This window comes from Pteropus vampyrus, unplaced genomic scaffold (genome assembly GCF_000151845.1).
Source record: "Pteropus vampyrus isolate Shadow unplaced genomic scaffold, Pvam_2.0 Scaffold167, whole genome shotgun sequence".
NCBI classification, from domain to species: domain Eukaryota; kingdom Metazoa; phylum Chordata; class Mammalia; order Chiroptera; family Pteropodidae; genus Pteropus; species Pteropus vampyrus.
Window position 1 is genome coordinate 3667072 of NW_011888948.1, and position 11202 is coordinate 3678273.

Consider the following 11202-nt stretch of genomic DNA (forward strand, 5'->3'; position numbering starts at 1 on the left):
CTATTCTCATTAAAGATGAAAGAGAAGGGCCCAGTTTTCCTAAGATAGCCTTAATTTATAGTTGTTGCCCATTGTACTTTTTATTGTAAAATTAATAATTATTAATAATTCACTTTCAAAAGTGCTGCAGTTTGGATGATAAACCATGTGGTCACCCTACTTATACACAAGAGCTACGCGTTACCTTTCTTTCTTCAGGCCCTAGGCATGAAATGGTGGAAATGTGCTCCAGAGAGAATGAAGATAGAGTCCGCAGGTTGAGCAAAAGGCCTCCTGGCTCCTCCTGAATAAAAGAATCACTGGTGTTTCATGACTGTCCCCCTCTGATACAGCCAATGAAACTGAAAATCCCACCCTGTTATTTTTCAGACTCATTACTTTTGATAACTAGGAAATACTGTTTTTCTTCTGAAGCCACTCTAAGTTAACCATGATGCAGCGCATCACAAACCATTTTAGCAAAATGTGAGTAATGCCAACTCTGACTGCTTACTGATTCACGCCAGAAATTTAAACAGATCTTTAGTCCCTTACAAAGGCTCCATTTCCTCCCTGGTAGAATGGAAAAAATAATACTGGATCGTGACTTGTTGCCAAAGAGGTGTTTCCCACCACAGACCAACTGGAGACAGCCTGGGTAGATAGTGGGGTCTGTAACTGCTCCCAAATAAACATAAGGGAAGAACATCCCAGAGAACACACCCTTCCTGGTGGGAGTCCCCATTTTTCCTTCTTCATGGTTTCGTGTCTGCTAAGAGGAAATGATCTAAGTGACTGGATGTTGGAAGGAAATTATTAAGCAGAATACTTAAAACTGGCTTTGACCCGAAAGAAGAAAGTTTAAGAGTTGAAAGATGAGTTCATGTACCTCCCCTTTGCAGGGAAGCACACCATGCACCGGCTCAGAGTCAGAGAAGTTCGCATTCTTTTTCTTAATTGGAGGAGGGGGATTATTTTTTTGACTCCTCCTGTCCCTTGATTCCATTTCACAAAGGTACCTTACACATGCCCAGGAGCTTCTGTTCCTTTACACATTTAACTCAGCTGTAAGACAACATTTTTCCTCAAAACCTTACTGAGCATTACTTTTGGCTTTCCTGAAGGTACAGATATGTTTAGGAAAAGTTGACTACTCTCCATTGTTTTAAGTTGGGAATTCTGTTTTACATGGAATGATTATACATCCCAGTTTTCCTAGGATAACCTCAATTTATACTTGTTGCCCATTGTACTTTTTATTGTAAAATTAATAATTATTAATAATTCACTTTCAAAAGTGCTGTAGTTTGGATGATAAACCATGTGGTCACCCTACTTATACACAAGAGCTACGCGTTACCTTTCTTTCTTCAGGCCCTAGGCATGAAATGGTGGAAATGTGCTCCAGAGAGAATGAAGATAGAGTCCGCAGGTTGAGCAAAAGGCCTCCTGGCTCCTCCTGAGTAAAAGAATCACTGGTGTTTCATGACTGTTCCCCTCTGATACGGCCAGTGAGACTGAAAATCTCACCCTATTATTTTTCAGACTCGTTACTTTTGATAACTAGGAAATATTTTTTCTTCTGAAGCCACTCTAAGTTAACCATGATGCAGCGCATCACAAGCCATTTTAGCAAAAATCTAACAACCAGCATGTCTCACATTAGCCTATCCACATGGATCTGCCTTGCGTACCTGCAGAATGTTTACGGCTGGATCTAAAACTCCAGAAGCTTTTATCCAACAATTGAGAACAATTGTGTGATGGCTGAGGATGCTGTCCACTTCAGAAAAGTATCTTGGTGTTCTCTGTATGATGGTAGCCCAGCATAGTCCAGACTAGCAGAGTAGCAAGGGAAATTCAGCTTGATTTGAAGCACGAACACACAAACCAAAACAACCTAAGATCTACTCACAAGAGTCCCATATAGAATTAACCTGAGTCAGAAGTGGTGACTGAACACAGCCAAAATAAACAAGTATTTTGTCAAATAGTGGCTCTAGAATCAAATAATAAGAGCTGAGTTCCTAAGTGAGTTCAGCTTAGGTCCCTCTTTTGAATACACATAAAAATTATTCATAAGCTATTCTGGTCATTATTCATTCATGCATTCCTCTCGACCTAAGAATCAAGGTAATTGAGCTGAAAACATTTTTAAAAATAAAATGTTTATAAATAGTATTATTATTGAGAATCAACTACATTCATGACAGTGTTAGAGGCTTTGGGAACAAAAAGACCAGGACGACATGATTCTTATCTTTAAAAAACTTAAAATCTAGTAAAGCAAAACAGTATCCCGAATGAGTCAAAGGAACAAAATAATGATAGTACTTATATATATTTATATTTAATATAATTTATATCTAATATATTATACATAATTTATAATAGAATGTAATGTAATATAATTATGTTTATATAATAGAATTATATATCATTATATTTAATATTAATTTTTATATAAAATAAATACCCTTGGGTTCATACTGATAAGTATAAATGACTGAAACGTGAGAAGGAAGGACAACTACAAAAAATATTTTTTAAAAAGTTACTCTTTATTTTTTATATTTTAATTACAGTTGACATACAATATTATATTACTTTCAGGTGTACAACATAGTGATCAGACATTTACAGAAAAAGTTCTAATGAATAAATACAGAAGGAATGAGGGAAATAAAGATCATGGTTAGAATGTCAGTGATAATTGCTGCAGGAAGATCCACCAATGAACAGTTAGACAGCAAAAGTTTAAGAAGAAACAATATTTGCATAGTCTCAAAGTATCTCCCTTCAAATATTTTCTAACCCACAAAGGGGGAAATAATGAGATTATAGTGGGAATTCCTGGCAGATACCGCCTTAGCCAAGTGACTGAGGTTGACAGCACTGGTGATGAGACATACCGACATCATGTGCTGGTTGAGTACTTGCTGGCATGAAGTGCTGAGAAGGGTGCACCCCGTCTGTGACAGCCTTCCTGGAAATGAATAACCTCAATTTAATGGGGAGAAAACATCAGACGAACCCAAGGGAAGGGGCGTTTTACAAATTACCTGACTAGTTCTCTTCAAAAATGTCAGCGTCATAGAAGACAAGGAAGAAGAACTGTCACAGATGAGAGGAGACTGAGGAGATGTGATGAATAAACGCAATAAGGGACTCTGGATTGGATCTTGTCACAGGAAAAAAGGAGATTGGTGGAAAAACTGCTGAAATCCAAATAAAGCCGATAGTTTAGGTAACAGTGTCATACCACTGTTAATTTCCTGGTTTTGATTATTACAGTGGTTATCTAAATAGTTAACATTAGGAGAAGTTGAGAAAGCATTTTCAAAAACTCTTTGTATTATTTATACAACTCTCCTATATGCCTAAATCATCTAAAAATAGGAAAAAAAAAAAAGTTAAAATTGTCTATGTGCCCAAGAGCTAAGAGTAAAAAATAAGTGCCGCAAGAAGTTTGAAAGTGAGTTGATTCGCAGTTCATTCCCCTTGGGCTGGTGGGATAGAATTAACTGGCCCTGGGGTGTGAGGTGTGGACCTGGAGTGGAGGATGTGGATGTGGACCAGGAGTCAAGGGTGCCATCTTGGGCAGGGGAGCATTTGGCTGGGCCTCAAGGGCTGGGGGAGTTTTTACATCCTGATTTGGGCAGGGTAGGTGAGGTTTTAAGGCGGAATGTCTTGTAAAGGTCTGGACTAAAGCACAAGGGCAAAAAAGGGCAGGAAAAGAGGCTGGGGGTCAACAGCCTCAAAGAGGGATGATGGAGGCCAGGCTCCTCATTGCAGCAAGAGTGTAGGAACTTAAGCCAGGCCTTTCACTGAGAACACTCCTTGGCTGAGCATCCATGGGGAATTTCACCCACCGAAGGAATTGGGGACACAGAGGATGAATAACTAAAGGTGTGTGGGAACAAGTGGCGTATTTCGTTAAGGCCTGTGTGAAGTTTGAGGCCCCAGTAAGGGAATGACCAGGAGGCCAGCATGTGCAGAAAGATGGGCGAGGATTCCCAGCCCATAGGGGCATTTATTCTGTGCACACGGGTCGCTTGGGAAGCGGGTCTGACCTCGGGTCTCCGTCCTTGGCTGCTGTGTGTCCTGTGTCTCTCTTTCAGTATAAAGATTCTTTTTGTGACATGGAACCTTACCTGCTGAGAGAGAAAATAGTCTTCTTGTCAGACTCTTTCATTTTCTGGGAACTGGCTTCTTGATTCAACAGGGGCACTGGGCCCAGGGTGGTCAGGAAGCTTCTGTGAGTACACTGAACATCTGGAGCGTCCCACGGGGATTTGTGGTGCTTGGCCCAATTCCTGTCACTCCCAGAGGAAATGTCTCTGGCACGCCCCCCTCCGCCCCCAGGCGTCTATGAAGCAGCCTGGGATTTGGGCATGAGTGCTCCTCTAAAGAAATGTGCCGGATTCTTATGTCATGGCTAGACAGACCCCTCTGGGCCTGTTTGCTGTCCTTTTCCTTTGCTCCCAAGTGGTGTCAGAAGATTTGGGGAACTTCTGACTCATCTTAGCAAGTGACTATGGGCATTCTGCTGAGAGGCTGTATCCTAAGGGAAGAGACAAGGGTAACTCAGTCACATGGCTCCTTGGGATGACAAGCTCAATCGGGACTTTATGGCTAAGCATGATGGAAACCATAGCACATGATTCTGGGGCTCAGGGCAGTGCTGTCTAGGAGGGTGTTTGGCTTTGCTTGTGTTTGAACAGTCTGAGAACAGCTATACAGCTTAGCAGCTGTGAGGTTTATCAGGTACTGCGGGGCTTTTGGATTTAGGTTAACCATGAGGTCTCTAGACTAGCGCTTCAGCTTTAAAGAATTCAAGCAATGAGACAGCACCTACTTAGAAAAGTAAACTCCAAAGCTCTCTGCATATTCAATTCTGGAGACTCTGCTGAGAACAGCCCTTCCATTAATGAATTTTCTGAAGAAATGGACTTTAGTCGTATTGCCTTATTTCTTTTTCCAAAGATGCCAAATAAATATCCCCTTGATCTTCTGGGGGCCTAATGTTTTTCCTTGGGCCCATTGTGTACGACAGAGCGAAAGCCTTGATAGTAGCAGAGTTGGTAGCAAGATTAGGGAGGGAGATTAGTGGGGCCCCTGCTCTTCTGCCTCTTTGTAACTGTGAAAAGGATTCATGAAATCATGGGGATGGGTAGAGACCGAAGAAATCGTTTCCTGATACAAACGCAGTCTCGGCCGCTCTGTGTCTGGTGAGAGGTAGGCGAAAGGAGTAGTTGGAAGGCTGGAATCTGTTCTCAGACTCGATGTCAAATCCTGGCTTCTCCACACAACAGTTGTGTAACCTTGGGCAAATGCCTTCACCAAGCTGAGCCTTTCTTTCCTCCCTGACAAAATGGGATAGTATCCTTTTCCAAATGGCCATGAGGCCTAAACAACACCCTGACCGTAAACTCCTGCACAGGCGGGCCCAGTCAGCATTAGCTCCCCCATTCCTCCTGCAGGGCTTTCTTTTAACCTTCACAGTGAGGTAGATGTGACCGTTTTCATTTTCAAAGGAGGAGGCTGAAGTGAAGCAGCTCAGCCAAGGATGCAGAGGCAAGTTCTGTCTGACTCTCTGCCTGGGCTCCTTGCATTGCACCAGGCCCGCTCCAGAGGCCAACAGGGCGGCTGTGTGGGCTCCCAAGAGACTACGGCAGACCTTTGAAGCTCTTTTAAACATCTTCGCCATTGCAGAAGCATCATTGGAAAAATCTGTTCATCAGACGTGCGCCTTGCCAGGTTGTCCAGCGGCCCAAGTGCTTTATTTTTTATTTTTTTATTTTTTTGCAGTGAAACAGGCTGTAAGGTCCATCTCCAGTTCCATCACCCTCAAGTCTCGATGTTAGAACCAATAGTTACGGCTGTTTTTGGTTAAAATGTCTTATGTGCCAGACGGCGTGCTATAAGTGTTACCTGCATTATCTCATTTAATTCCTGCATCAATCCCGAGAGGAAGGTGTTTTTACTCCTATTTTTCTGATGGTTAGAAAACGTTATTTATTCCAGCTTGTTGAGCAGAGCCTGTCTAACTCTGAAGGCCACGTTCTTTACCACCAGGCTGTGTTGCCTAACTCAGACAAGTCCAGAGGAGACGTCAGTCTTTCTTTTATCTGAGGGTCCAGGGCAAGTGACTGACTGGATGGTCATTTTCAAATGTGGAAAAACACATTACACACCTGCCAAGTGTAATCCCACATAGGCCATGCCTTATGCAGCTCCTGGGAGGTGACGATGATTTAACACACTTACACTTATGGATTGAACTGCATCCCCCAAACTCTTTTTTGGGATGGATGACTCTAGAACAGATAATCCAGGATTCAAGATAAAAAGGGGGTTGGAATGGAACAAATTGTATAAGCCAATGAGCAACCATTATGTAGAGCTGTGGTAAGAACTTTAGTCTTCACAGGGCTATTTTACCAAATTTTGTGGGAAAAGCTCACTTCTATTGAGAATCTTCCTGTTGTAACATTGCTAATGGATATGCGAGCTCTGACTTTCATTAAACAAAGGTAAAGCATTTTCAAAAGAAGCCATTTAATGGGTCTGGGGATCTTACTTCACCAGCCTGAAGTAAATGGTGTGATTTTTGCGTGTGGCACTGGGACATGGGTAAACCATGACTAAAACATGCTCAAATCATTGCTCAGCAGTTCAGCTCTCATTTGTGAGGTCAAGTCCATGTATTGATGGCTGGTTTCCATTTTTATTGCAACATCCCTGGAGTGGGAGGCAGTAGTTCCATACTTTATATAGTTTGAAGACAGGACCTGAGTTATAGTGTTCTTATTTACATGCCATCTATTCTCACAAGGCATCTGCATTAATATCTAAGGTGACAAGATAAGAACTAAATAATTAAGGGAGAGAAAATTGACTCATGAAAAGACTTTCTTTTCCTTTATCGTTCCTTTTTTCTTTTTGTTTTTCAAGTCATCTTTTTATACCTCACTTTTTATTATAGAAAATTTCTAACAGGCATAACTGTAGAATAGGATAATGACCTTATGGGCTCATTACCCAGCTTCAGCACCTGTAACCCTTATTCACCCCATGCCAGAATATTTTGAAGCAAATACTTTGAATTATCTGTATCTGTAAATACTTCTGTATTAATCTTTAAAGATAAGAACTTTTCTTAAAAACACAATATGATTATCATGCTTTAAAAAAAAAACCCATAATTCTTTATTTTCCATTAGTGTTCATATTTCCCTGATAGTCTGACACATTTTTTTTCACTTTTATTGAGGTATAATTTACTAACTATAAACTTCACCCATTGTAAATGTGCAGTTTGATTTTCAGTAAATTTATATAGTTGCGCAAACATCGACACAATCTACTCTAAAAGTAGTCATACATATTTAATGGTTTGTTGGATCAGGATTTTACAAGGGTCAATACATTGTGATTAGTCGATGTCTTTTTTAAAAATTAATTAAAATTTATTTATTTTTTATGGTGACATTGGTTAATGAAATCCAATAAGTTTCAGCTGTATGTTTTAACCAGTAAGGCATATATATATATTTATACTGTATGTTCACTTCCCATAGTTAGATTTCTTTCTGTCACCACATATTTGACCCCCTTTACCTGGTCTACCTCCCCCCTCCCCCCACTCTCTACCCTCTGGTAACCACTAGTCTATCGTCCATGTCCATGAGTCTCTATTTGTTTGTCCTGTTCATTTGTTGCTTTTAGGTTTATATCCCACATATAAGTTGTCTTTTAAATCTCTTTTAATATATAAGCATGCCCTCTGTATCAGTTTTTCTTGCTTTTTTTAAAGTTAAGAAATGGGTCTTTGTCTTTAAAATTTCCAAAGTCTAGATTCCCCTGTACTTCCTATAAATTAGGTTTAGAGACTCATTCAGATTGAGGGTCTATTCTTTTTATTTTGTTTTGTTTTTAGCAAAGTTATGCATAGATAGTATAGTGTACTTCCCATGGGGTATCATGGTGTGTGATCATCTCTCTTTTCTTGATGTTAAAAACCTTTGATAATTATTGCCTAAACCCATTATTTCATTAGGATTGCATAATGGTGGATTTTTAATTTCATTTTCCTTCTTCCTTTATTACCTTGAATACCTCTGTAAGATAAACTTGTCCTCTTAAACCATTTAATATCCTAAGGTTGAATTTGAATATAAAAAGCAAGATGAATGCTTAATTTTTTGCTTAGTTACCATTTTTCAAAATAATGAGTTGCATTCTCCAAAGACAACCTCCAAAGGCAACCATTGAGTTTTGTTCTGTTTTTTAGTGTCATTATAAAGTCAGAGATTCAAACACACTGGAAGTGTTTCAATTTATTGTGGTTATCTTTGAATCCTCTTTGATTCTCAGTTATTCAATTTTAGCCAATTGGAATCTAATCAACTTGGCACTTCCATTCTTTTGGACATGATTCTAGTAGTTTTTGGTAGCTTCTTTTCTTTGTGATATGATAAAAATTTCCAGGTTTATCTGGTACATTTTGTGCCTCAGATCTGGAATCAGTCATTTCTTCAAGGAGTACTTGTTCTTTTCAGTGGAAAATTGTACTCAGAGACCATAGTCTGGGTGCTTAGTCCTGAATAAGTCATTACTCACTATAATTTTTAGTGGACAAAGCTACCAAAAAATTTTTAAAAAGATAAAATATATCATTAATTCATTCCATTACTTCCAATTCAAACTCAGAACCATTAATTTTTTATTTAATCTGATTGACTGTACATGTGTATCTCTTTCCCAACACTGAAAATTATCTTTCAACTATACCAATGTAATTACATATTTGCTTTACCAATACACATAGCAGTCTTAGAACAACTATAACAGCACTATTACAAATAATATGCTTACCGAAAACAATTTAAGCATTTTAGAAGGGATATTGTAGTAAGGAATGTTATTCTACTAATGTTACTGAGTTTTAAAGTCACTTGGATATAATCTCTGTTTATTCCACTAAATTATACAAGTTTATATGCTTTATTTCACTTTCAATTTTTAGGAAGTGCTTTCTTTTTTTTGTTTAACAGCTTTGTTGAGGTATAATATACATATAATAAATGCACCCATTTTAAATATACAATTAAATGACTTTTAGTAAATTTATAGAATTGTACAGCTAACACCAGAATCTAATTTTGAACATTTCTGTCACCCCCAAAAGATTCTTTGTACCAGTTTGCAGTCAACCCCAGGCCCAGGCAAACAACAAAAAAAGAAATCTGTAGATTTCTTTTACCAAGATATTTTATATAAATGAAACCATCAACAATTAGTCTTTTGCATCTCGTTCCTTCTACTTAGTATAATGTTTTTGAGGTTCATCCATGTTGTAGCACTTATCAGTAGTTTGTTTCTTTTTATTGCTGAATAGTATTCTGTTGTATGGAAATAAAACATTTTGCGTGTTTGCTAGCTAAGAGACATTTGGATTGTTTTTAGATTTTGGCCAATATGAATAATGCTGCTATGAACATTATCATACAAGTCTTTATATGTACATGTGTTTTAAGTTCTCTTGGGTAGATACCCAGGGGTGAATTTTCCTTGTTATATGATAAATTTATATTGAACTTTTTAAGAAAGCATTTTAATAAACTATCAAACTATTTTCCAATATAGTTGAAGCATTTCACACTCCCACCAGCAATATAAGCAGGTTGCAGTTTCTCCACATCCTTGCCAACACTGGCTTTGTCTTGTTCCCAATCTGTCTTTTTGATTATAGCCATTTTATTGGGTGTAAAGTACGTTCTCATTTTAGTTTTAATTTGCATTATTCAAGTGTTGAACATCTTTTCAAGTATTTATTGGCCATTTGTATATTTTCTTTGATGAAATGTCTATGTGAATCTTTTGCCAACTTTTAGAAATTGGATTTTTGTATTATTGAGTTGCCTAAGTTCCTTATATACTCTGTATAAAAGTCCTGTGTCAGATGTGATTTGCAAATATTTTCTCCCAGACTGGGATTTATCTTTTCATTTTTTAAACTGGTGGCTTTTGAAGTATTAAAGGTTTTAATTTCAATAAAGTCAAATTTAATAATTCTTTTATGGCTCATACTTTTGGTATGATTCTAACTCTTTGCTCACACCAGCATCATGTAGATTTTCTCTCTGTTTTCTAAGTTTTACAGTTTTAGCTCTTATATTTAGGTCTTGGATCCATTTTTGAGTTAATTTTTGTGTATGGTGTGAGGTAGTGTCTAAATTAAGTCCCTAGCACCATTTATTGAAAAGTCTGTCTTTCTCCATCGAATTGCCTTGGTATTTTTGTTAAAAATCAATTGACCATGAGCATAAAAATTTATTTCTTAACTCTTAATTCTTCTTCACACATCTATATACCTGTCTTTATATTAGTACTTCACTGTTTGAACTAGTGCCACACTTGGATATTATAGCTTTATAGTAAGTATTTAAATCAAGAGATGTAAATATTCAACTTTGTCCTTTTTCAGAATTGTTTTGGGCACTTTAGGTCCTTTGCATTTCTATTTACAGATTAATTTTAGAATCAGTTTGTTGATTTCTGCAAAAATGTCTATTGGGATGTTTGCTAGGGTTTGCATTGAATTTAAAATGAAAAGCAGTCTTTTCAAGTATACATGAAACATTCTATAGGATAAATCATATGTCAGACAACAAAACATATCAATAAATTTAAGAAGACTGAAATCATCAAGCCTCTTTTCTGACCACAATGATATGAAATTTGAAATCAATTATAAGAAGAAAACTGGAAAATCCACAATATGTGGAGATTAAACAACCAGTGGGTCAAAGAAAAATCAAAAGAGAAAAAAAAATATCTTGAGACAACTGAAAATGGAAACACAACACACCAAAACTTATTGGATACAGCAAAAACAGTTCTAATAGGGCAGTTTATAGTGATAAATGCCTACATTAAGAAAAAAAGAAAGATCTCAAATAACCCACTTTTGCACCTCAAGGAACTAGAAGAACAAACTAAACTAGTTTAGAAGGAAGGAAATAACAACAGAGAGGAAATAAATGAAATATTATGAAATGAAATAAATGAAATATAATGAAAATTTAATTATAAATGAAAATAAGACAATAGAAAATATGAAGGAAACTGGTACTTTGAAAAGATAAGCAAAACAGACAAACCTTTAGCTAGACTTGCCAAGAAAAAGAAAGACTCAAATAAATAAAATCAGAAATG